This window comes from Ambystoma mexicanum, chromosome 1q, assembly GCF_040938575.1.
Source record: "Ambystoma mexicanum isolate Mex_15411 chromosome 1q, UKY_AmexF1_1, whole genome shotgun sequence".
NCBI classification, from domain to species: domain Eukaryota; kingdom Metazoa; phylum Chordata; class Amphibia; order Caudata; family Ambystomatidae; genus Ambystoma; species Ambystoma mexicanum.
Window position 1 is genome coordinate 1,037,144,976 of NC_090922.1, and position 26,297 is coordinate 1,037,171,272.

The window sequence follows — 26,297 nt, forward strand, 5'->3', positions numbered from 1 at the left end:
GGGGGTGGGGGTGGTGGGAGACATGAGTTGGACATGAGTGGGGGCCTGGTGGAGGGTGTCCCTGGATGCTGGGGGGTGGGGGTGCAGGGGGACATGAGTGGGGGCCTGGTGGAGGCTGCCCCTGCACTGCTGGGGGGTGGGGGTGATGGGAGACATGAGTGGGGGCCTGGTGGAGGCTGCCCCTGCACTGCTGGGGGGTGGGGGTGATGGGAGACATGAGTGGGGGCCTGGTGGAGGCTGGCCCTGCACTGCTGGGTGGTGGGGGTGATGGGAGACATGAGTGGGGGCCTGGTGGAGGCTGCCCCTGCACTGCTGGGGGGTGGGGGTGATGGGAGACATGAGTGGGGGCCTGGTGGAGGCTGGCCCTGCACTGCTGGGTGGTGGGGGTGATGGGAGACATGAGTGGGGGCCTGGTGGAGGCTGCCCCTGCACTGCTGGGGGGTGGGGGTGATGGGAGACATGAGTGGGGGCCTGGTGGAGGCTGCCCCTGCACTGCTGGGGGTGGGGGTGCAGGGAGACATGAGTTGGACATGAGTGGGGGCCTGGTGGAGGGTGCCCCTGGATGCTGGGGGGTGGGGGTGGTGGGAGACATGAGTTGGACATGAGTGGGGGCCTGGTGGAGGGTGCCCCTGGATGCTGGGGGGTGGGGGTGGTGGGAGACATGAGTTGGACATGAGTGGGGGCCTGGTGGAGGGTGTCCCTGGATGCTGGGGGGTGGGGGTGCAGGGGGACATGAGTGGGGGCCTGGTGGAGGCTGCCCCTGCACTGCTGGGGGGTGGGGGTGATGGGAGACATGAGTGGGGGCCTGGTGGAGGCTTCCCCTGCACTGCTGGGGGGTGGGGGTGCAGGGGGACATGAGTGGGGGCCTGGTGGAGGCTGCCCCTGCACTGCTGGGGGGTGGGGGTGATGGGAGACATGAGTGGGGGCCTGGTGGAGGCTGCCCCTGCACTGCTGGGGGGTGGGGGTGATGGGAGACATGAGTGGGGGCCTGGTGGAGGCTGGCCCTGCACTGCTGGGTGGTGGGGGTGATGGGAGACATGAGTGGGGGCCTGGTGGAGGCTGCCCCTGCACTGCTGGGGGGTGGGGGTGATGGGAGACATGAGTGGGGGCCTGGTGGAGGCTGCCCCTGCACTGCTGGGGGTGGGGGTGCAGGGAAACATGAGTTGGACATGAGTGGGGGCCTGGTGGAGGGTGCCCCTGGATGCTGGGGGGTGGGGGTGCAGGGGGACATGAGTGGGGGCATGGTGGAGGCTGCCCCTGTACTGCTGGGGGGTGGGGGTGATGGGAGACATGAGTGGGGGCCTGGTGGAGGCTGCCCCTGCACTGCTGGGGGGTGGGGGTGCAGGGAAACATGAGTTGGACATGAGTGGGGACCTGGTGGAGGGTGCCCCGGGATGCTGGGGGGTGGGGTTGCAGGGGGACATGAGTGGGGGCCTGGTGGAGGCTGCCCCTGCACTGCTGGGGGTGGGGGTGATGGGAGACATGAGTGGGGGCCTGGTGGAGGCTGCCCCTGCAATGCTGGGGGGTGGGGGTGCAGGGATACATGAGTTGGACATGAGTGGGGGCCTGGTGGAGGGTGCCCCTGGATGCTGGGGGGTGGGGGTGGTGGGAGACATGAGTTGGACATGAGTGGGGGCCTGGTGGAGGGTGTCCCTGGATGCTGGGGGGTGGGGGTGCAGGGGGACATGAGTGGGGGCCTGGTGGAGTCTGCCCCTGCACTGCTGGGGGGTGGGGGTGATGGGAGACATGAGTGGGGGCCTGGTGGAGGCTGCCCCTGCACTGCTGGGGGGTGGGGGTGATGGGAGACATGAGTGGGGGCCTGGTGGAGGCTGGCCCTGCACTGCTGGGTGGTGGGGGTGATGGGAGACATGAGTGGGGGCCTGGTGGAGGCTGCCCCTGCACTGCTGGGGGTGGGGGTGATGGGAGACATGTGTGGGGGCTTGGTGGAGGCTGCCCCTGCACTGCTAGGGGGTGGGGTGATGAGAGACATGAGTGGGGGCCTGGTGGAGGGTGCCCCTGGATGCTGGGGGGTGGGGGTGGTGGTAGACATGAGTGGGGGCCTGGTGGAGGCTGCCCCTGCACTGCTGGGGGGTGGGGGTGATGGGAGACATGAGTGGGAGCCTGGTGGAGGGTGCCCCTGGATGCTGGGGGGTGGGGGTGGTTGTAGACATGAGTGGGGGCCTGGTGGAGGCTGCCCCTGCACTGCTGGGGGGTGGGGGTGATGGGAGACATGTGTGGGGGCCTGGTGGAGGCTGCCCCTGCACTGCTGGGGGGTGGGGGTGATGGGAGACATGAGTGGGGGCCTGGTGGAGGCTGCCCCTGCACTGCTGGGGGGTGGGGGTTGTGGGAGACATGTGTGGGGGCCTGGTGGAGGCTGCCCCTGCACTGCTGGGGGGTGGGGGTGGTGGGAGACATGAGCTGGACATGAGTGGGGGCCTTGTGGAGGGTGCCCCTGCACTGCTGGGGGGTGGGGGTGCTGGGAGACATGAGTTGGACATGAGTGGGGGCCTGGTGGAGGGTGCCCCTGGATGCTGGGGGGTGGGGGTGGTGGGAGACATGAGCTGGACATGAGTGGGGGCCTTGTGGAGGGTGGCCCTGCACTGCTGGGGGGTGGGGGTGCTGGGAGACATGAGTTGGACATGAGTGGGGGCCTGGTGGAGGGTGCCCTGCACTGCTGGGGGGTGGGGGTGGTGAGAGACATGTGTGGGGGCCTGGTGGAGGGTGCCCCTGCACTGCTGGGGGGTGGGGGTGCAGGGAGACATGAGTTGGACATGAGTGGGGGCCTGGTGGAGGGTGCCCTGCACTGCTGGGGGGTGGGGGTGGGGGGAGACATGTGTGGGGGCCTGGTGGAGGGTGCCCCTGCACTGCTGGGGGGTGGGTGTGGTGGGAGACATGAGTGGGGGCCTGGTGGAGGCTGCCCCTGCACTGCTGGGGGGTGGGGGTGCAGGGGGAGATGAGTGGGGGCATGGTGGAGGGTGCCCTGCACTGCTGGGGGGTGGGGGTGATGGGAGACATGAGTGGGGGCCTGGTGGAGGCTGCCCCTGCACTGCTGGGGGGTGGGGGTGATGGGAGACATGAATGGGGGCCTGGTGGAGGCTGCCCCTGCACTGCTGGGGGGTGGGGGTGGTGGGAGACATGAGTGGGGGCCTGGTGGAGGCTGCCCCTGCACTGCTGGGGGGTGGGGGTGCAGGGGGACATGACTGGGGGCATGGTGGAGGGTCCCCTGCATTGCTGGGGGGTGGGGGTGATGGGAGACATGAGTGGAGGCCTGGTGGAGGCTGCCCCTGCACTGCTGGGGGTGGGGGTGCTGGGAGACATGTGTGGGGGCCTGGTGGAGAGTGCCCTGCACTGCTGCGGGGTGGGGGTGGTGGGAGACATGAGTGGGGGCCTGGTGGAGGCTGCCCCTGCACTGCTGGGGGTGGGGGTGGCGGGAGACATGTGTGGGGGCCTGGTGGATGGTGCCCTGCACTGCTGGGGGGTGGGGGGGAGACATGAGTTGGACATGAGTGGGGGCCTGGTGGAGGGTGCTCCTGGATGCTGGGGGGTGGGGGTGGTGGGAGACATTAGTTGGACATGAGTGGGGGCCTGGTGGAGGGTGCCCCTGCACTGCTGGGGGGTGGGGATGCAGGGAGACATGAGTTGGACATGAGTGGGGGCCTGGTGGAGGGTGCCCTGCACTGCTGGGGTGTAGGGGTGGTGGGAGACATGTATGGGGGCCTGGCGGAGGGTGCCCCTGCACTGCTGGGGGGTGGGGGTGCAGGGAGACATGAGTGGGGGGTGTTGGACACGAGTGGGGGCCTGGTGGAGGGTGCCCTGCACTGCTGGGGATGGTGGGAGACATGTGTGGGGGACTGGTGGAGGGTGCCCCTGCACTGCTGGGGTGTGGGGGTGATGGGAGACATGAGTGGGGGCCTGGTGGAGGCTGCCCCTGCACTGCTGGGGGGTGGGAATGATGGGAGACATGAGTGGGGGCCTGGTGGAGGCTGCCCCTGCACTGCTGGGGGGTGGGTGTGATGGGAGACATGAGTGGGGGCCTGGTGGAGGCTGCCCCTGGATGCTGGGGGGTGGGGGTGGTGGGAGACATGAGTTGGACATGAGTGGGGGCCTGGTGGAGGGTGCCCCTGGATGCTGGGGGGTGGGGGTGCAGGGGGACATGAGTGGGGGCCTGGTGGAGGCTGCCCCTGCACTGCTGGGGGGTGGGGGTGATGGGAGACATGAGTGGGGGCCTGGTGGAGGCTGCCCCTGCACTGCTGGGGGTGGGGGTGGTGGGAGACATGTGTGGGGGCCTGGTGGAGGGTGCCCTGCACTGCTGGGGGGTGTGGGTGATGGGAGACAGGAGTGGGGGCCTGGTGGAGGCTGCCCCTGCACTGCTGGGGGGTGGGGGTGCAGGGAGACATGAGTTGGACATGAGTGGGGGCCTGGTGGAGGGTGCCCCGGGATGCTGGGGGGTGGGGGTGGTGGGAGACATGAGTTGGACATGAGTGGGGGCCTGGTGGAGGGTGCCCCTGGATGCTGGGGGGTGGGGTTGCAGAGGGACATGAGTGGGGGCCTGGTGGAGGCTGCCCCTGCACTGCTGGGGTGGGGGTGATGGGAGACATGAGTAGGGGCCTGGTGGAGGCTGCCCCTGCACTGCTGGGGGGTGGGGGTGCAGGGATACATGAGTTGGACACGAGTGGGGGCCTAGTGGAGGGTGCCCCTGGATGCTGGGAGTGGGGGTGGTGGGAGACATGAGTTGGACATGAGTGGGGGCCTAGTGGAGGGTGTCCCTGGATGCTGGGGGTTGGGGGTGCAGGGGGACATGAGTGGGGGCCTGGTGGAGGCTGCCCCTGCACTGCTGGGGGGTGGGGGTGATGGGAGACATGAGTGGGGGCCTGGTGGAGGCTGCCCCTGCACTGCTGGGGGTGGGGGTGCAGGGAGACATGAGTTGGACATGAGTGGGGGCCTGGTGGAGGGTGCCCCTGGATGCTGGGGGGTGGGGTGCAGGGGGACATGAGTGGGGGCATGGTGGAGGCTGCCCGTGTACTGCTGGGGGGTGGGGGTGATGGGAGACATGAGTGGGTGCCTGGTGGAGGCTGCCCCTGCACTGCTGGGGGTGGGGGTGCAGGGAGACATGAGTTGGACATGAGTGGGGACCTGGTGGAGGGTGCCCCGGGATGCTGGGGGGTGGGGGTGGTGGGAGACATGAGTTGGACATGAGTGGGGGCCTGGTGGAGGGTGCCCCTGGATGCTGGGGGGTGGGGTTGCAGGGGGACATGAGTGGGGGCCTGGTGGAGGCTGCCCCTGCACTGCTGGGGGTGGGGGTGATGGGAGACATGAGTGGGGGCCTGGTGGAGGCTGCCCTTGCAATGCTGGGGGGTGGGGGTGCAGGGATACATGAGTTGGACATGAGTGGGGGCCTGGTGGAGGGTGCCCCTGGATGCTGGGGGGTGGGGGTGGTGGGAGACATGAGTTGGACATGAGTGGGGGCCTGGTGGAGGGTGTCCCTGGATGCTGGGGGGTGGGGGTGCAGGGGGACATGAGTGGGGGCCTGGTGGAGGCTGCCCCTGCACTGCTGGGGGGTGGGGGTGATGGGAGACATGAGTGGGGGCTTGGTGGAGGCTGCCCCTGCACTGCTGGGGGGTGGGGGTGATGGGAGACATAAGTGGGGGCCTGGTGGAGGCTGGCCCTGCACTGCTGAGTGGTGGGGGTGATGGGAGACATGAGTGGGGGCCTGGTGGAGGCTGCCCCTGCACTGCTGGGGGGTGGGGGTGATGGGAGACATGAGTGGGGGCCTGGTGGAGGCTGCCCCTGCACTGCTGGGGGTGGGGGTGCAGGGAGACATGAGTTGGACATGAGTGGGGGCCTGGTGGAGGGTGCCCCTGGATGCTGGGGGTTGGGGTTGCAGGGGGACATGAGTGGGGGCATGGTGGTGGAGGCTGCCCCTGTACTGCTGGGGGGTGGGGGTGATGGGAGACATGAGTGGGGGCCTGGTGGAGGCTGCCCCTGCACTGCTGGGGGGTGGGGGTGCAGGGAGACATGAGTTGGACATGAGTGGGGACCTGGTGGAGGGTGCCCCGGGATGCTGGGGGGTGGGGGTGGTGGGAGACATGAGTTGGACATGAGTGGGGGCCTGGTGGAGGGTGCCCCTGGATGCTGGGGGGTGGGGTTGCAGGGGGACATGAGTGGGGGCCTGGTGGAGGCTGCCCCTGCACTGCTGGGGGTGGGGGTGATGGGAGACATGAGTGGGGGCCTGGTGGAGGCTGCCCCTGCAATGCTGGGGGGTGGGGGTGCAGGGATACATGAGTTGGACATGAGTGGGGGCCTGGTGGAGGGTGCCCCTGGATGCTGGGGGGTGGGGGTGGTGGGAGACATGAGTTGGACATGAGTGGGGGCCTGGTGGAGGGTGTCCCTGGATGCTGGGGGGTGGGGGTGCAGGGGGACATGAGTGGGGGCCTGGTGGAGGCTGCCACTGCACTGCTGGGGGGTGGGGGTGATGAGAGACATGAGTGGGGGCCTGGTGGAGGCTGCCCCTGCACTGCTGGGGGGTGAGGGTGATGGGAGACATGAGTGGGGGCCTGGTGGAGGCTGGCCCTGCACTGCTGGGTGGTGGGGGTGATGGGAGACATGAGTGTGGGACTGGTGGAGGCTGCCCCTGCACTGCTGGGGGGTGGGGGTAATGGGCGACATGTGTGGGGGCTTGGTGGAGGCTGCCCCTGCACTGCTAGGGGGTGGGGTGATGAGAGACATGAGTGGGGGCCTGGTGGAGGGTGCCCCTGGATGCTGGGGGGTGGGGGTGGTGGTAGACATGAGTGGGGGCCTGGTGGAGGCTGCCCCTGCACTGCTGGGGGGTGGGGGTGATGGGAGACATGAGTGGGGGCCTGGTGGAGGGTGTCCCTGGATGCTGGGGGGTGGGGGTGGTGGTAGACATGAGTGGGGGCCTGGTGGAGGCTGCCCCTGCACTGCTGGGGGGTGGGGGTGATGGGAGACATGTGTGGGGGCCTGGTGGAGGCTGCCCCTGCACTGCTGGGGGGTGGGGGTGATGGGAGACATGAGTGGGGGCCTGGTGGAGGCTGCCCCTGCACTGCTGGGGGGTGGGGGTGGTGGGAGACATGTGTGGGGGCCTGGTGGAGGCTGCCCCTGCACTGCTGGGGGGTGGGGGTGGTGGGAGACATGAGCTGGACATGAGTGGGGGCCTTGTGGAGGGTGCCCCTGCACTGCTGGGGGGTGGGGGTGATGGGAGACATGAATGGGGGCCTGGTGGAGGCTGCCCCTGCACTGCTGGGGGGTGGGGGTGGTGGGAGACATGAGTGGGGGCCTGGTGGAGGCTGCCCCTGCACTGCTGGGGGGTGGGGGTGCAGGGGGACATGAGTGGGGGCATGGTGGAGGGTGCCCTGCATTGCTGGGGGGTGGGGGTGATGGGAGACATGAGTGGAGGCCTGGTGGAGGCTGCCCCTGCACTGCCTGGGGTGGGGGTGCTGGGAGACATGTGTGGGGGCCTGGTGGAGAGTGCCCTGCACTGCTGCGGGGTGGGGGTGGTGGGAGACATGAGTGGGGGCCTGGTGGAGGCTGCCCCTGCACTGCTGGGGGTGGGGGTGGCGGGAGACATGTGTGGGGGCCTGGTGGATGGTGCCCTGCACTGCTCGGGGGTGGGGGGAGACATGAGTTGGACATGAGTGGGGGCCTGGTGGAGGGTGCTCCTGGATGCTGGGGGGTGGGGGTGGTGGGAGACATTAGGTGGACATGAGTGGGGGCCTGGTGGAGGGTGCCCCTGCACTGCTGGGGGGTGGGGGTGCAGGGAGACATGAGTTGGACATGAGTGGAGGCCTGGTGGAGGGTGCCCTGCACTGCTGGGGTGTAGGGGTGGTGGGAGACATGTATGGGGGCCTGGCGGAGGGTGCCCCTGCACTGCTGGGGGGTGGGGGTACAGGGAGACATGAGTTGGACACGAGTGGGGGCCTGGTGGAGGGTGCCCTGCACTGCTGGGGGTGGTGGGAGACATGTGTGGGGGACTGGTGGAGGGTGCCCCTGCACTGCTGGGGTGTGGGGGTGATGGGAGACATGAGTGGGGGCCTGGTGGAGGCTGCCCCTGCACTGCTGGGGGGTGGGAATGATGGGAGACATGAGTGGGGGCCTGGTGGAGGCTGCCCCTGCACTGCTGGGGGGTGGGGGTGATGGTAGACATGAGTGGGGGCCTGGTGGAGGGTGCCCCTGCACTCCTGGGGGTGGGGGTGCAGGGAGACATGAGTTGGACATGAGTGGGGGCCTGGTGGAGGGTGCCCTGCACTGCTGGGGGTGGGGGTGGTGGGAGACATGTGTGGGGGCCTGGTGGAGTGTGCCCCTGCACTGCTGGGGGGTGGGGGTGATGGGAGACATGAGTGGGGGCCTGGTGGAGGCTGCCCCTGACTGCTGGGGGGTGGGGGTGATGGGAGACATGAGTGGGGGCCTGGTGGAGGCTGCCCCTGCACTGCTGGGGGGTGGGGGTGGTTGGAGACATGTGTTGGGGCCTGGTGGATGGTGCCCTGCACTGCTGGGGGGTGGGGGGGGAGACATGAGTTGGACATGAGTGGGGGCCTGGTGGAGGGTGCTCCTGGATGCTGGGGGGTGGGGGTGGTGGGAGACATGAGTTGGACATGAGTGGGGGCCTGGTGGAGGGTGCCCCTGCACTGCTGGGGGGTGGGGGTGCAGGGAGACATGAGTTGGACATGAGTGGGGGCCTGGTGGAGGGTGCCCTGCACTGCTGGGGTGTGGGGGTGGTGGGAGACATGTATGGGGGCCTGGCGGAGGGTGCCCCTGCACTGCTGGGGGGTGGGGGTGCAGGGAGACATGAGTTGGACACGAGTGGGGGCCTGGTGGAGGGTGCCCTGCACTGCTGTGGGTGGGGGTGGTGGGAGACATGTGTGGGGGACTGGTGGAGGGTGCCCCTGCACTGCTGGGGTGTGGGGGTGATGGGAGACATGAGTGGGGGCCTGGTGGAGGCTGCCCCTGCACTGCTGGGGGGTGGGGATGATGGGAGACATGAGTGGGGGCCTGGTGGAGGCTGCCCCTGCACTGCTGGGGGGTGGGGGGTGATGGGAGACATGAGTGGGGGCCTGGTGGAGGGTGCCCCTGCACTTCTGGGGGGTGGGGGTGCAGGGAGACATGAGTTGGACATGAGTGGGGGCCTGGTGGAGGGTGCCCTGCACTGCTGGGGGTGGGGGTGGTGGGAGACATGTGTGGGGGCCTGGTGGAGGGTGCCCCTGCACTGCTGGGGGGTGGGGGTGATGGGAGACATGAGTGGGGGCCTGGTGGAGGCTGCCCCTGCACTGCTGGGGGGTGGGGGTGATGGGAGACATGAGTGGGGGCCTGGTGGAGGCTGCCCCTGCACTGCTGGGGGGTGGGGGTGGTGGGAGACATGAGTAGGGGCATGGTGGATGCTGCCCCTGCACTGCTTGGGGGGTGGGGGTGATGGGCGACATGAGTGGGGGCCTGGTGGAGGCTTCCCCTGCACTGCTGGGGGGTGGGGGTGATGGGAGACATGAGTGGGGGCCTGGTGGAGGCTGCCCCTGCACTGCTGGGGGTGGGGGTGGTGGTAGACATGTGTGGGGGCCTGCTGGAGGGTGCCCTGCACTGCTGGGGGGTGGGGGTGGTGGGAGACATGAGTTGGACATGAGTGGGGGCCTGGTGGAGGGTGCCCCTGGATGCTGGGGTGTGGGGGTGCAGGGGGATATGAGTGGGGGCATGGTGAAGGCTGCCCCCGCACTGCTGGGTGGTGGGGGTAATGGGAGACATGAGTGGGGGCCTGGTGGAGGCTGCCCCTGCACTGCTGGCGGGTGGGGGTGCAGGGAGACATGAGTTGGACATGAGTGGGGCCCTGGTGGAGGGAGCCCCTGGATGCTGGGGGGTGGGGGTGGTGGGAGACATGAGTTGGACATGAGTGGGGGCCTGGTGGAGGGTGCCCCTGGATGCTGGGGGGTGGGCTGCAGGGGGACATGAGTGGGGGCCTGGTGGAGGCTGCCCCTGCACTGCTGGGGGGTGGGGGTGATGGGAGACATGAGTGGGGGCCTGGTGGAGGCTGCCCCTGCACTGCCGGGGGGTGGGGGTGGTGGGAGACATGAGTAGGGGCATGGTGGATGCTGCCCCTGCACTGCTTGGGGGGTGGGGGTGATGGGCGACATGAGTGGGGGCCTGGTGGAGGCTTCCCCTGCAAAGCTGGGGGGTGGGGGTGATGGGAGACATGAGTGGGGGCCTGGTGGAGGCTGCCCCTGCACTGCTGGGGGTGGGGGTGGTGGTAGACATGTGTGGGGGCCTGCTGGAGGGTGCCCTGCACTGCTGGGGGGTGGGGGTGGTGGGAGACATGAGTTGGACATGAGTGGGGGCCTGGTGGAGGGTGCCCCTGGATGCTGGGGTGTGGGGGTGCAGGGGGATATGAGTGGGGGCATGGTGAAGGCTGCCCCCGCACTGCTGGGTGGTGGGGGTAATGGGAGACATGAGTGGGGGCCTGGTGGAGGCTGCCCCTGCACTGCTGGCGGGTGGGGGTGCAGGGAGACATGAGTTGGACATGAGTGGGGCCCTGGTGGAGGGAGCCCCTGGATGCTGGGGGGTGGGGGTGGTGGGAGACATGAGTTGGACATGAGTGGGGGCCTGGTGGAGGGTGCCCCTGGATGCTGGGGGGTGGGCTGCAGGGGGACATGAGTGGGGGCCTGGTGGAGGCTGCCCCTGCACTGCTGGGGGGTGGGGGTGATGGGAGACGTGAGTGGGGGCCCGGTTGAGGCTGCCCCTGCACTGCTGCGGGGTGGGGGTGATGGGAGACATGAGTGGGGGCCTGGTGGAGGCTGCCCCTGCACTGCTGGGGGGTGGGGGTGATGGGTGACATGAGTGGGGGCCTGGTGGATGCTGCCCCTGCACTGCTGGGGGGTGGGGGTGATGGGAGACATGTGTGGGGGCCTGGTGGAGGCTGCCCCTGCACTGCTGGGGGGTGGGGGTGATGGGAGACATGAGTGGGGGCCTGGTGGAGGGTGCCCCTGGATGCTGGGGGGTGGGGGTGGTGGGAGACATGAGTTGGACATGAGTGGGGGCCTGGTGGAGGGTACCCCTGGATGCTGGGGGGTGGGGGTGCAGGGGGACATGAGTGGGGGCCTGGTGGAGGCTGCCCCTGCACTGCTGGGGGGTGGGGGTGGTGGGAGACATGAGTGGGGGCCTGGTGGAGGCTGCCCCTGCACTGCTGGGGGGTGGGGGTGATGGGACACATGAGTGGGGGCCTGGTGGAGGCTGCCCCTGCACTGCTGCGGGGTGGGGGTGATGGGAGACATGAGTGGGGGCCTGGTGGAGGCTGCCCCTGCACTGCTGGGGGTTGGGGGTGATGGGAGACATGTGTGGGGGCCTGGTGGAGGCTGCTGCTGCACTGCTGGGGGGTGGGGGTGATGGGAGACATGAGTGGGGGCCTGGTGGAGGGTGCCCCTGGATTCTGGGGGGTGGGGGTGGTGGGAGACATGAGTTGGACATGAGTGGGGGCCTGGTGGAGGGTGCCCCTGGATGCTGGGGGTGGGGGTGCAGGGGGACATGAGTGGGGGCCTGGTGGAGGCTGCCCCTGCACTGCGGGGGGGTGGGGGTGATGGGAGACATGAGTTGGGGCCTGGTGGAGGCTGCCCCTGCACTGCTGGGGGGTGGGGGTGGTGGGAGACATGAGTGGGGGCCTGGTGGAGGCTGCCCCTGCACTGCTGGGGGGTGGGGGTGATGGGAGACATGAGTGGGGGCCTGGTGGAGGCTGCCCCTGCACTGCTGGGGGGTGGGGGTGATGGTAGACATGAGTGGGGGCCTGGTGGAGGGTGCCCCTGGATGCTGGGGGTTGGGGGTGGTGATAGACATGAGTGGGGGCCTGGTGGAGGATGCCCCTGGATGCTGGGGGGTGGGGGTGGTGGGAGACATGAGTTGGACATGAGTGGGGGCCTGGCGGAGGGTGCCCCTGGATGCTGGGGGGTGGGGGTGCAGGGGGACATGAGCGGGGGCCTGGTGGAGGCTGCCCCTGCACTGCTGGGGGCTGGGGGTGATGGGAGACATGTGTGGGGGCCTGGTGGAGGCTGCCCCTGCACTGCTGGGGGGTGGGGGTGATGGGAGACATGAGTGGGGGCCTGGTGGAGGCTGCCCCTGCACTGCTGGGGGGTGGGGGTGATAGGAGACATGAGTGGGGGCCTGGTGGAGGCTGCCCCTGCACTGCTGGGGGGTGGGGGTGATGGTAGACATGAGTGGGGGCCTGGTGGAGGGTGCCCCTGCACTGCTGGGGTGGGGGGTGCAGGGAGACATGAGTTGGACATGAGTGGGGGCCTGGTGGAGGCTGCCCCTGCACTTCTGGGGGGTGGGGGTGATGGTAGACATGAATGGGGGCCTGGTGGAGGCTGCCCCTGCACTGCTGGGGGGTGGGAGTGCTGGGAGATATGTGTTGGTGATCAGTAGTGCAAGGTGACATGTGGGTTGTCTGGGGGGCTTGGCCATGGTGGATGGGTTGCCTGTGGGACATGAGCAGGGGTGCAGGGTAGTCCCCTGTGTTGTGGGCTTCCTGCAGGGGCCCGTCGAGGGTGTAGAGGGAACACCTGGGAGGACCCACACGGCCAAATCACGTGTAGCATTCCCCGGCACCACCGAAATACACGTACCATGCTGAAATCGCGTGTGAATCTTCCCGCACACCTCGGAATACACGTACCCAGGCCAATCGCGTGTGGAACTTCCCGCGCACCCGAAGTACACGTACCCAGGCCAATCGCATGTGGAACTTCCCGTGCATCCCGAAGTACATGTACCCAGGCCAATTGCGTGTGGAACTTCCCGCGCGCAGCCCGTAGTACACGTACCCAGGCTAATCGCGTGTGGAACTTCCCGCGCACCCTGAAGTACACGTACCCAGGCCAATCGCGTGTGGAACTTCCTGCGCACCCCGAAGTACACGTACCCAGCTCAATCGCGTGTGGAACTTCCCGCGCACCCAGGGACACACGCACACGCTATTTTTCACACAGCGGGTGTCCGTGTTTGTCGGTACCCCTTTGCACCTCATTTGTCCTAGAGGGCCACTGTATGGACCATTCATCATGGCTGTATATGGGTGCTTTTTGTTAGCGCACATTTTGGCGCACATTTTTTTCAGGTGCAGGGACGCTACCACCTGCTTTCTTGTGGCGTACTTGTTTGGCCCTGTGCGCATCTTTGACCGTGCGCTGGTTTGCCCTATTCCATTCCATGAATACGGGTTGTAGGCGAGCGTGTGGGCGTTCCGCGCACTTGCCTCCAGTACTTCCCCCGTGACGCCCATATTGATGGCGGCGCCGTTAAACCCTTAACGCCTGATTACGAGGTCCCTTTACGGGTGGCACTTTAACACCTGCTTTTAGCAGGCGTTAAAAAACCAACCCGAAAAGGGACCTAGGAGCTAATTACGGCACAGTAATTTACGGTGCCGTAATTAGCGCCTTCCCCAGTCCCATTGAGCCCTATGGGGCAAAAATGGGAATGGGGAAAGGCCATGGCGGCATGGGGAATTACCACCCCACCAACCTCGGAATGGGGCGGTAATTCCCGATTCCACCATGGCGGAGTCGGTAAGTTACCGGCATGGACCATGGTGCTATTAGTGACATGTGGGTTGGCTGGGGGGCTTGGCCATGGTGGATGGGTTGCCTGTGGGACATGAGCAGGGGTGCAGGGTAGTCCCCTGTGTTGTGGGCTGCCTGCAGGGGCCCGTCGAGGGTGTAGAGGGAACACCTGGGAGGACCCACACGGCCAAATCACGTGTAGCATTCCCCGGCACCACCGAAATACACGTACCATGCTGAAATCGCGTGTGAATCTTCCCGCACACCTCGGAATACACGTACCCAGGCCAATCGCGTGTGGAACTTCCCGCGCACCCGAAGTACACGTACCCAGGCCAATCGCATGTGGAACTTCCCGTGCATCCCGAAGTACATGTACCCAGGCCAATTGCGTGTGGAACTTCCCGCGCGCACCCCGTAGTACACGTACCCAGGCTAATCGCGTGTGGAACTTCCCGCGCACCCTGAAGTACACGTACCCAGGCCAATCGCGTGTGGAACTTCCTGCGCACCCCGAAGTACACGTACCCAGCTCAATCGCGTGTGGAACTTCCCGCGCACCCAGGGACACACGCACACGCTATTTTTCACACAGCGGGTGTCCGTGTTTGTCGGTACCCCTTTGCACCTCATTTGTCCTAGAGGGCCACTGTATGGACCATTCATCATGGCTGTATATGGGTGCTTTTTGTTAGCGCACATTTTGGCGCACATTTTTTTCAGGTGCAGGGACGCTACCACCTGCTTTCTTGTGGCGTACTTGTTTGGCCCTGTGCGCATCTTTGACCGTGCGCTGGTTTGCCCTATTCCATTCCATGAATACGGGTTGTAGGCGAGCGTGTGGGCGTTTCGCGCACTTGCCTCCAGTACTTCCCCCGTGACGCCCATATTGATGGCGGCGCCGTTAAACCCTTAACGCCTGATTACGAGGTCCCTTTACGGGTGGCACTTTAACACCTGCTTTTAGCAGGCGTTAAAAAACCAACCCGAAAAGGGACCTAGGAGCTAATTACGGCACAGTAATTTACGGTGCCGTAATTAGCGCCTTCCCCAGTCCCATTGAGCCCTATGGGGCAAAAATGGGAATGGGGAAAGGCCATGGCGGCATGGGGAATTACCACCCCACCAACCTCGGAATGGGGCGGTAATTCCCGATTCCACCATGGCGGAGTCGGTAAGTTACCGGCATGGACCATGGTGCTATTAGCACCATGGTCCAACGCCTGGGTCGTAATGAGGGCCACAGTATTGACTAAAGACTGCCCACACAGCTCATGGGAGTCCAACGTCACTGTGTAAGTCACTTGGGCACACCCTTTGCAAGCCCATGGAAACGGGAAGCAGGAGGGGTGTGTGTCTCACGAACCCAAGCATCTAACCCAGACTCAGGACAACCCTGCATGTGCCCAGCCGTTATACAGTGCATGCCCACGGGAGCCCATGGATGTTGGGGAAAAAAAACACCTCCATGGGCTCATGGCCTGCACGGCTATGCCAATGTGGGAGAACTGCTGCTGTCGCTCTCATCACCCTCTGCTGCTGCCACAAGAGGTGGTGGTACTATGGGAGGTAGAACTAACACACAGGGATTTGCCTCAACTCCACATTACCTCAAGAAGCGGGTATGTGTCCTTTCTGTTACCAAAAAGTACTATAACACACAAAACAGACTAAGGAACAGAAAAGCTTCACCAGAGCTATTTATTGTATTGTGCAATTAATGCAACCCTAACTCTTTCCCTGCAGGGAGTGCACTAAGCTACCCCTGCTTGATGTTACTAACCCTAAATGAATGCTAATATGCCGACTGTCGGCAGAATTTGCATGGGGACTATTCATACCCTATATTACAAACATGAAAAACCATATTCACAGTGAACTGCCACAATAAATTTTATACATCCAAATTTCGTTAATCCAAACAATTAAAACCAAGACAGTTACGTTCGGTTTCTGTGGTATTGCCACTTTCAAATAGTAGAGTTGGAAAGCCTGAAATGGTACTTTATCTTTCTACTTGTAGACGTCCCTTCAATAAGGAGAGCTTGTTGTGGTCTCGCAGCTTTGTTCATAGCGTTTTATGAAGGAAGTCCCTCTTTATGAAAGTTGTGGTTCCCCCACTGGTAAATACATTTCTTGTCTTATCGAGTAATGGCATGGCCACCACCATGTTAGTGAGGAAAGTGACGAAGGACTTAGGGGCAAAGGATTTCCAATAACATCCAGCGAGCCTCGGGAAAGAGGGGACCCGACGCTTGAAGCGAGAGCAGCAATATTGCAGGTGGGATTGAACACATGAACTCAAGTTACTCGATAAGACAAGAAATGTATTTACCAGTGGGGGAACCACAACTTTCATAAAGAGGGACTTCCTTCATAAAACGCTATGAACAAAGCTGCGAGACCACAACAAGCTCTCCTTATTGAAGGGACGTCTACAAGTAGAAAGATACAGTACCATTTCAGGCTTTCCAACTCTACTATTTGAAAGTGGCAATACCACAGAAACCGAACGTGCTGTTCCTTGCATATAAAAACAATTGGACAGGATATGTCGCAATCTCGCCTCTATGGGGCTTGCTGATTGGGTCTAAAGAAGCAATATTGGGTCCTGAAGAATATGATACACGCAAGACATCATTGAAACCGGTCGACCAGATATATAGATGTCACCCTATTTAGAGTGACACAAGTGGACTTATGCACTTTTAAACACAAATTGTTTGAATTTATCTCAGAGAATTTATGTTTTCTATTTATAAAGATGGTAAACAGTCACGCACAAGAGAATGGTACATGCACTTGTAAAGAAATGAATCAAATATAAAGTGCATTTTTGTGCTGAGAATTTGTGCGACACATACATATATTTTTATAAAATGTTTTAATAAATAACTCCTGGATCAACCAGACACACCTCACGGAGGGCAATTAAATTGTCGAAGAGTGTGACGCCTAGTCCCACGTGACCTGTCTGTTTCATCCAAGGGTACAGCCGGGAAATGTTTTCTTCCGTAACTTCCAGTCGGCATATTAGCATTCATTTAGGGTTAGTAACATCAAGCAGGGGTAGCTTAGTGCACTCCCTGCAGGGAAAGAGTTAGGGTTGCATTAATTGCACAATACAATAAATAACTATGGGAGGTAGCCCACGCAAAGCCCTGGTATAGTCCTCCATGGGAGCAAGCATGCGGGTGTGGAAGGTCTCGTTCTGGAGGATTATAATGCAGAGATCCCCATGCAGCACATGACGTGATGCCCTGATCTCCTCCCGAGTTGCCTGTATCTCAGCTGAGAGCGAACGTGTGAGCCGCTCCAGCTGCTGTTCTTTCCTCAAGTTAGTGGAAGCCTCAAGGTCAACAAGAGTCTCCCTGCGGTGATGGAGTTCTACCTTCCGGGCTTCCCTGTGGCCCTGGGACTCTATTGATATCGATTGGCGTAGAGTCTCCAGTGCCGCCCGTCTGTCCCTGTTGGACGCCAACATGTCCTTCCTGTGTGATTGGCAAATGGAGTCTGCTTCCTGCTGTTTCCTGCTGTAGTTGCTCCATCTGCCTTTCAGGGGGGACAATGGAAGTGGCCACCCTCTCCATAGCTTGAGCCATCATCTCAACTGATGCTGCCTGTTGGCTTGCCCTACCGTACATGGATTGCTCCCATACGGTATTGCCTGGTGGCGCACGGCCACCTCGTCGGCGGGCACCACACCTGTTTGGGGCAAGGCGATCTGCGCCTTGCTGTGCCGGCACTGCCTGAGGCTGCAGGACTGCATTCCCCTCTGATCTGCTGGCCCAGGAACAGGATCAGATGTTGTGGAGTGTGACCCAGCATCCGTAACCGCCAAAGGCGGACTTACCAACACTGACATCCCCATAGAGGGTTCTACCCCTGGTGCAGGTGGGTTGGACAGAACAGAATCCCTGCCAGAAACACTTACCTGCGATGGCACACAGGTCTCGTCATCCGAATCAGCACCTGAATAGAGGTCTGGGGAGGTGCACTCAGAGACACCCCTGGAGAGAATGGTTTGCAGCAAGATTGGGTTCTCACCCACCACCACACCACGTCCCCCACTGGTGCCCGGTCGCGCCTGAGATTGCTCCTGGGTCTGCACCATCTCCTCAACCTCAACAGCATCAAGTGCATCATCCCCTGCAAAAACATGAAAGACAAAAAATGGAAACAGGCATTAGCACCATAGCACACAAATAGACCTGACAAGCTACAGAACCAGTACATGATTTACACATGTCACACATGACTAGAACCCTCCCATGCATGCACTGTCACTGAGTTGGAAGGGGAGGCAAAAGGCAGACACTGATGACACCAAGATGGAAGAGCAACACATTTGCTGCCTGCTGGGTAGCACTGTCATCACACATTGGCCTGTGAGTGGCATGTCCAATACACATACATGACACATGCCATCACACAGATGGCATGTACCATAGCCATGGTACAAGTACATCCATATGTCAGTGAATGAGTACTGTCAGCCATCCATGTGAGATGGACATGATGAGATGAAAAATGCTACATAGTGTGACAAAATACGCATGTGCCACACACTGCAACACATCCAGTGTACAAAAATACAGTGATTGCAGGCCGATGTACACATCAATGGTTGTGCACTTAAACATGACAGGAAACAACTTTCATGTTCCACATTCAAACAGGCCCCAAAAATGTATGTGATCAGGCCAATACTCAATCAGCCTGAATGGTCAAATCATTCACCTAACAAGGTAACACATGTGGGCCAATGTGGGGTTCATCAATGTCAGAAGCATGTCACAAATGTGACAATAGGGCAGAGGAATGCATAGCAGAAGTGGGAGAATTGAAACAATCAACCTGAACGAACACTGAAAAATACAAACAATGTTGTTGCAAGATGCCACTTCAAGGGCAACTGCCGTAATGTTGCGCTAAATTACTACTGTGGGCAGAAGGGATACTGTCACACCCAAATCCAAGGCCGCTGAATGTTTTGGATGAAGCACATGGGTGACCCATACCACCCAGGCACACACACCCTCAGCTGGCACTCAATCAGAACCTGTCACCCAAACAACATACGCATGCATTACACACACATGCATGGGCACTCACCGGACAATGCATCATAATGAGGTAGTTCTCCCACACCTTGGATCTGTTCCACTGTGACGAAGGCCCCAGCAACAGACTCATGTTCAGTGAGTTAGTTACCCTCTTGTGGAGACCCACCGCCAGTCACCAGAGTAGCGGCATTATTTGAGGCCAGCCTGTTCTTTGCTCTGTGTTTCAGGTCATTCCACCGCTTGTAGCAATCATCAGCTGTGCGCCTCACACATCCAAGGGCACTCATGCAGTCCGCGATGGTCTGCCAGTGTGCCCTACGTTGACCAGGTGTGGTCTTGCACCCTGCAGTCACCAACATTTTGCGGCTATGTGCCGACACATAGGACACAAGTGCATCAAGTTCCGCGTTATTAAAGCAAGGCTTCCTAGATGTGCTGGAGTGTGTAGCCGTGTCTGGGGTCTCAGCCTGTCGTGCCAGAGCACCCTTCCTCCTCTTCTTTAAAGGTGGAGCGGAGCCAGAGTGGCTTACGCCGCTCTGGTCAGTAGGGGCAGAATCACCGGTGGACTGGGTAGTAGGAGTGTGGGAATGCACAATGACCATAGGTCTTGATGCAGGCATTGGTTGCAGGGTAATGTTGGCAGGAGGAACGTCAGTTTGATGGACCTGGACTGACACTGTCCTGGCTGGGAGAGTCAGAGCTGGGGCAGATGGAGCTGCAGCTGCCCCTGCAGCCTCCCCACCCTGCATACTTGGGGCAGCAGATGACATAGCTGCCCCAGATCCACGTGGCTTGGTGACAACAACTTGCACCACCACACGTGGCCTAGACTTGCTGACCTGGAAGTCAGCCTGAGAGTCATCCTGTGCCAGGTCAGGTGCCACAATGGGCTGGTCCAACAGGGGCTGAGTTGGGATGGTGTCAGCCATGTTTCCCTCAACTATGGGGGGCATGGGTGTCCCTGATTGTTCCTCCACACATGGGGGTATAGGGGCACTCTGCAAATCCCGGCCACGTCCCCTAGCGTGCCCACCACACCCACCTTTTGAAGGTTGGCCACCTTTGCCTCCCTTACCGCTTGGTCGCCTCCCAACCATGGCACTGATGTTATTGTGCGCATGGGAGTTGCAGTAAACTATTGTCCTGGGCAATTGGGAGTCAAAGGGGTAGGATACTAGATGGAATTCGTAGCCTAGTGCTATAACAAGGCTGTCTGTGACCCCTGGGGGAAGATGACGGGTCACGCAACGCACAGGCAGCCCAAAATCAAAAATAAACATGCACGCAACCCCTCGTAGACCACGTGCGTGAAAAAATGAACCCACACTATGCTGTGGCACCCAGAAACACAAAAATAAGTGTACGCGTAATACATGCAGCCTACAATGACCTCTGAAGGGGAACGCGACACACGGGGCAAGCACAGTTGCTAAGTACGTGCGGAACTCACCGTCTGCCTGGAAAAAGAACGTGAAAAATATGCGCGTGTGCGCGTTGGCAACACCCCCGCCAAAAGAAGAATTGTATGCTGTCTGAGGAGACAGGACAAAAGAAGAAGTGAACTCTGTTTGAGGAAACAGGCCCAACAAAAAATCAGAAAAGAGCTGTCAGAGGTAACTGGGAGTACGAAATAGAAACGCTGTGAAGTAATCGCGTGTGAACCGAAAGGAAGTACAGATTTCACCCACTCGATCTCCACGAAAAGCACGTACAAGGAAATGGCGTCCTACACGTAGCTTTTAAACTGGCCCACACGTACACGTCAGATACGCGTGTACGCGGGCCCTTTCCTCCAATTACACGCGATGACACTCGGACCTGCAGTTTTTCCACGTGTGCTCTGTCATCACGTGCTATGAGGGAAACGCGTGCGTAATGTAACGTGTGCTGACGTGCTTACCCGCTAAGGCCCTTTCCTCGAATTACACGCTGACGTGCAATTTTTTCACGTGCCAAATCACTCCGTATCAAGCTGGCCACGCGAAAACACACGGAAGACCATGCTCCTGCCCAGAAGGCCGAATTACTGCCCCCCAGAGCCCCGAGCACGCTCCCACCTGCCATCTGCTGCTGCCTGACTGCCTGCTGCCCACGTGCCCTGCCATTTGCTGCCTGCACGTCAGCCAGGGGTGTAGTTGCTGTGACCACCCCTGCTGGAACCGAAGACTCCCGACTTGGATTCCATCGCTCCACAGCTCAGCCCCAGGACCCAGTTGCCCACCCACTCCTGCCTCTGGGGTTGCCATGTCCAGCACAACACCATCTGGCAGCACTGGCAACCCCCAGCCAGAGAGGCAGAGGGCCACCAGCTTCACTGCCACCGAAGTTGGTGTCCTGGTGGAGCAAGTCCTGGGGCAGTATGATGCCCTCTTTGGAATTTCGCGCGCCGACAATGAAGGACGGACCAGGATTTGGATGGACATCGTGACTGCCATCAACGCGGAGGGGGTGGCAGTCCACGACTTACATCATGTCAAGAAGCGCTGGGAGGACTTCAGGTCCAGGACCCTCAACAAGGCCCGGCGCCTCGCTAAGGCAGCGGATGCCAAGGGGCGCCGGGGCCAGCTGTCGAAACATCAAATGAGGGTCCTGGAACGCATATGCCCAGCTCTCTACGTCCAGATCCTTGAGAGGCAGACCCATCTGGAGTCGAGCGGTAAGTGTACATGCATGTTGATAGTACGCTGTGCGTGTCGTGGTGTGCCAGTAGTGTGCAGGTTGCACATGTGTTTATGTAGGGCCATGTAGGGATGTGTATGAACATGGGTGTGAGGCTGCCACATGTGAGTCCTCTCAGTTGTGAGACACATTGATGGTGTATGTGTTGGTAAGCATGCTGGGCAAATGCAGGTGTGGGAGCACACATGTTTGAATTTCTGTGTATGTACATTGGCATGGTTGTGGCATGGATGGTGGTTCATAATGCATGCATCTGCACTGTGTACATGTGCATGTATGTGTATCTGACAAGTGTGCAACTGTGATGCAACATGGATGCACGTGACACTGATATGTAGAAGGATGAATGGCAGATGTGACATGTATGTCGATCTCATCACTGCAACAGTTGGAGGAGATGTAGACATGCATGTAAGTATGGTGGCGTATGTGCATGTCTAGTGCACTCCTTGTGTTTCATGTGATGTCAGGCTCACCTTTGGCTGTTCATGCTGTTGTATGTGTAGGGATGGTGCTGCCTGGTGCAATATTGCTGCTGAAATGTTCATGTGTGTGAGTTAAAATGGCATGTGTGTCGTGGAGTGTGATGCCGTGTCTGTAGTTAAACAATGCCACTCATGTGCAACTGTCATGTGTGTATCAGTCCATTGTACAGTGCCCTGATGCCTGTGTTTTATCTCTCCCTGTCTGCAGCGTCAACTGAAGAAGAGGGCGGAGACGGTGCTGTGGAGCACAGCGGCAGGGATCATCCCGCCAGCCGGAGACGCAAGGCCCGGCTCCCCTCCCAGGTTGTCATCTTGTCGGGGAGTGAGGAGTCCGGTGCCGCGTCCCAGGCCACAGCTGCCGAGGGAAGGTCCAAGAGGCAGAGGTCGGAGTTGGACTCCTCGGCAGCAGAAGGGGCAGCGGAGACCCCACAGGGTCCGACGGAGGAAGATGGCACAGAGTCATCCAGGTTGGTGGGGGGTTTGGTGGAGGAGGAGGCCGTGCAAGGGACAGACACAGGGTCTGGAGGTGGGGATTCCACTGGTGCTAGTGGTGCAGTGCAGGGGCAGGGACAGGAGGCAGCACAGGCCACCGCGGAGGTGGCTGTGTGTAATCCTGTCCCCGATCCTGTGACTGCATCATCCCGCACCAGCAGGGATGCCTACATCCAGACGCGTTTTCAGGGTGGGGATCCGCTTACAACAACTGGCCTTCCTCTCCCTGTGGATGTGGCTATCCGGGACCGGGTTGAGCCTGTCCTGGGTGGGGTGGCGTTGCGTCAAAGGGCCATGCAAGGTGTCCTGCAGTCTTTTCATGAGGAGACTGCACGTCATCTCGATTGGCTCGTTGACCGCGTTGACCTACTGGGACAGCTCACCAGGGCTGGATTCCTCCGTTTTGTTCTGACCCCCTCCTCAACTGAACCCCCTATGCGCCAGTCGTACTCCATGCCATCTTCCCACCCATGTATCATCTGGGTACCCTGTGGAGCTGCCTCTGACCGTGCGGCCAGGCTGGTGGAGGACACATCCCTGCCACAGTTGCGAGTCGGTCGTCCAGCAGGGGTGGCCACATCAACAACTGCACCCCAGCCGTAGGAGGATGTGCAGGCAGCAAGAGCCAGGGCACAGGCAGAGGCACAGCAGCAGCAGCAACAATGTGGGAGCCATGATGGCTCGGGGCCTTCGTCATCGGAGGGGCAGGCATCGGCCAGAGGGCAGGAGGACCCAGGACTGGAAGTGTCCTCCGTGTGGCAGCGGTTAGGCGATGCTATAGATGCAGAGCGGCAGCGGGCAGAAGAGGCACGGCTCATGATGGTCAGGGCGGAGAACTCCATGCGGAGGGCCCTGAGGCGGGCCGAGTGCCTCGAGGCAATTCGCACGGAGTTGGAGGAGAACATGTCGTCGTCCCTGGTAACCCTCGGGGCCATGGAAGAGGACCGCCTCCAGGACATTGAGCAGGAGTTCGATGATGCCCTGGCCCGGGACATCCAAAAGTGAGCCGCCGGACTAGCCCGCTGCCATTGTAAATAGTTTTTAGAGTTAGGTTTCCTTTCCGTTTTCTTTTTATTTTTGGTCAATGGACAATGCCACACACATTTGTATATAGTTATATTTTTAGGTAGTTTCTTAGGTAGGTTTCATTTGTTTAGTTGGGCTCATGGACCCTTTACATTGTTGGACAATGGATTGATTTATTTTTGGGATTTTTGCACATGGATTAATGGATTTTTATTTTGGACAATGGATTGTATATAGTTACATCATGGATTCATTTGGATTTTAAATAGTTGGACTATGGATTGATTTCGCATTTTTATTTATCATTATGAACATGAAAAAATGGATATCTTTTTTTTACCTTTTTTTGGATTTGCGTTGGTGGTGGGAGAGTTTGGACTGTTTTTCTTTCAAATTTTTTTGCATTGCTTATCATTTTCATTCTTTCATATTTTTCACATGCTTTTCATTTCATGTTTGATATTTTGGTATGCTTTCATTTCATTTATTTATTTATGTACATAATACATTTTCATATTTTAGTTCCATGTGTGGGATTTGCTCATTGGGTTGATGCATGTGAAATTGTGGGTTTACACAGGCAATGCCAACCAGTGTATGTGTGTGATGGACATGTGTTGATGTACATAGTTGAGTTTTGGTTTGCGTCTTGAGATAGGCATGTCAGTGTGGGGTGGATTGGGAAATCATTGCGTCTCAAGAATGGGGTGGCGTGATGTGGTATTTTTTGGTGTAGAAGTGGGCCATGACTGTGCATCTTTATTTCGTGTAGGGGGGGACATGAGTGGGACATGAGTGGGGGCCTGCAGGCAGGTGCCCCTGACTGCTGGGGGGTGGGGGTGCAAAGGGACATGAGTGGGACATGAGTGGGGGCCTGCTGGCAGGTGCCCCTGACTGCTGGGGGGTTGGGGGTGCAAAGGGACATGAGTGGGACATGAGTGGGGGCCTGCTGGCAGGTGCCCCTGACTGCTGGGGGTGGGGGTGCAAAGGGACATGAGTGGGTGATCAGTAGTGCAAGCTGACATGTGGCTTGGCTGTGGGGCATGCCCATGGTAGATGGGCTGCCTGCGGGACATGACCAGGGGTGCAGGGTAGTCCCCTGTGGTGTGGGCTGCCTGCAGGGGCCGTGGGGGGTATAGAGGGAACACCTGGGAGGACCCACACTGCCAATTCACATGTAGGACTCCCCGCGCACCCCCGAAATTCGGTACACCACTCTGACAGCAAAATCGCGTGTGAAACTTCCTGCGCACCCCAGTAATACACGTACCCCGCTCGCACAGGGCCTATCGCATGTGAAACTTCCCGCGAACCCCAGTTATACACATACCCCACTCGCACAGGCCCTTTCACGTGTGAAACTTCCCGCGCACCCCGGGATACACGTACCCCACTCGCGTGAAGTTTTACATGCGAAAGGGCAACGGCCGTGTGCGATATGTCACAGACGCACTTACGCGCTAAAGGCCTTTGGTCCAATGAAATCACATACGTGTGCTGACGCGCTTACACGCTAAGGGCCTTTCCTCGAATTACACATTGACGTGCAATTTTTTCACGTGCCAAATCACTCCGTATCAAGCTGGCCACGCATACACACACGGAAGACCACGCTCCTGCCCTGAAGGCCATTTTCCTGCCCCCCAGAACCCCGAGCACGCTCCCACCTGCCATCTGCTGCTGCCTGACTGTCTGCTGCCCACGTGCCCTGCTATTTGGTGCCTGCACATCAGCCATCTGCAGGGGTCCAGTTGCTGTGTACACCCCTGCTGGAACAGAAGACTCCCGACTGGGATACCATCGCTCCACAGCCCAGCCCCAGGACCCAGTTGCCCACCCACTCCTGCCTCTGGGGTTGCCATGTCGGAGAGGGCCACCAGCTTCACTGCCACCGAAGTTGGTGTCCTGGTCGAGCATGTCCTGGGGCATTATGATGCCCTCTTCGGAACATCACGCGCAAACAAGGAAGGACGGGAGAGGATCTGGGACGACGTAGTGGTTGCCATCAACGCAGAGGGGGTGGCAACCCGCGACATCAAGCACGTCAAGAAACGCTGGGAGGACTTCAGGTCCAGGACCCTCCACAAGGCCCGGCGCTTCTCGGAGGGGGGCCGGGCACGCATGAGTAACATCCAGATGAGGGTCCTGGAACGCGTAGGCCTAGCGCTCCACGCCCAGATCCTTTGGAGGCAGACCCATCTGGAGTTGAGCGGTAAGTGGCCAAGCATTGCTGTGTGAGACAGGGCATGTTGCAGTGTGCTGGTAGTCTGATGCTTGCCTGTAAGTGTGACATAGGCCATGTATGGATGTGTGTGTGCAGGGACATCATGGTCATGCATGTGAGACTAGTTATGTGTGAACCACATGGTTGGTGCATGTGTTTTAATGCGGCATGGGGAGCTCTATGCAGAATGCACACATGAAAGCATGGCTGTCTCTGTTCCTGGACATGAAGGGGTGGTGAGGAATGGGTGCTGATGTCATGTACATGTATGGTGCATATGTGTGTGTGTGTGCCTGAGAAGTGTGTGTGTGACTTTGAAACACCATGGATGCATGTCACTTTGAAGGCAACATCTTGGTTTACAGGGGCCCTTCTACATGGATGTTGATGTTGATTGCAGGTGCCAGGACTGTTTCTGCATGTATGTTGTGTGCATTCACCCATGTGTTGTGGAATGACAGGATGGAAGTGACATTTGACAGTGCCACTCATGTGTTATTGCTTCCTGTCTAGGGTATTTTGTACTGTACCCTGATGCTTGTGTTTTATGTCTCCCTCTACGCAGCATCAAGTGAAGAAGAGGGCGGAGACGGTGTGTGGAGCCAAGAGGCGGGGATGCCTCCACAGGGCAGCGACGCAAGGCCCATCCACCCTCCCAGGAATTACCATCATCCGGGAGCCAGGGGGCTGGTGCTGCGTCTGCCACAACGGCTGTGGCGGAAGGGCCGGGTGAGCCCCCACAGGGGCTTCCAATGGTGGAAGACGGTGTGGAGACATCCAG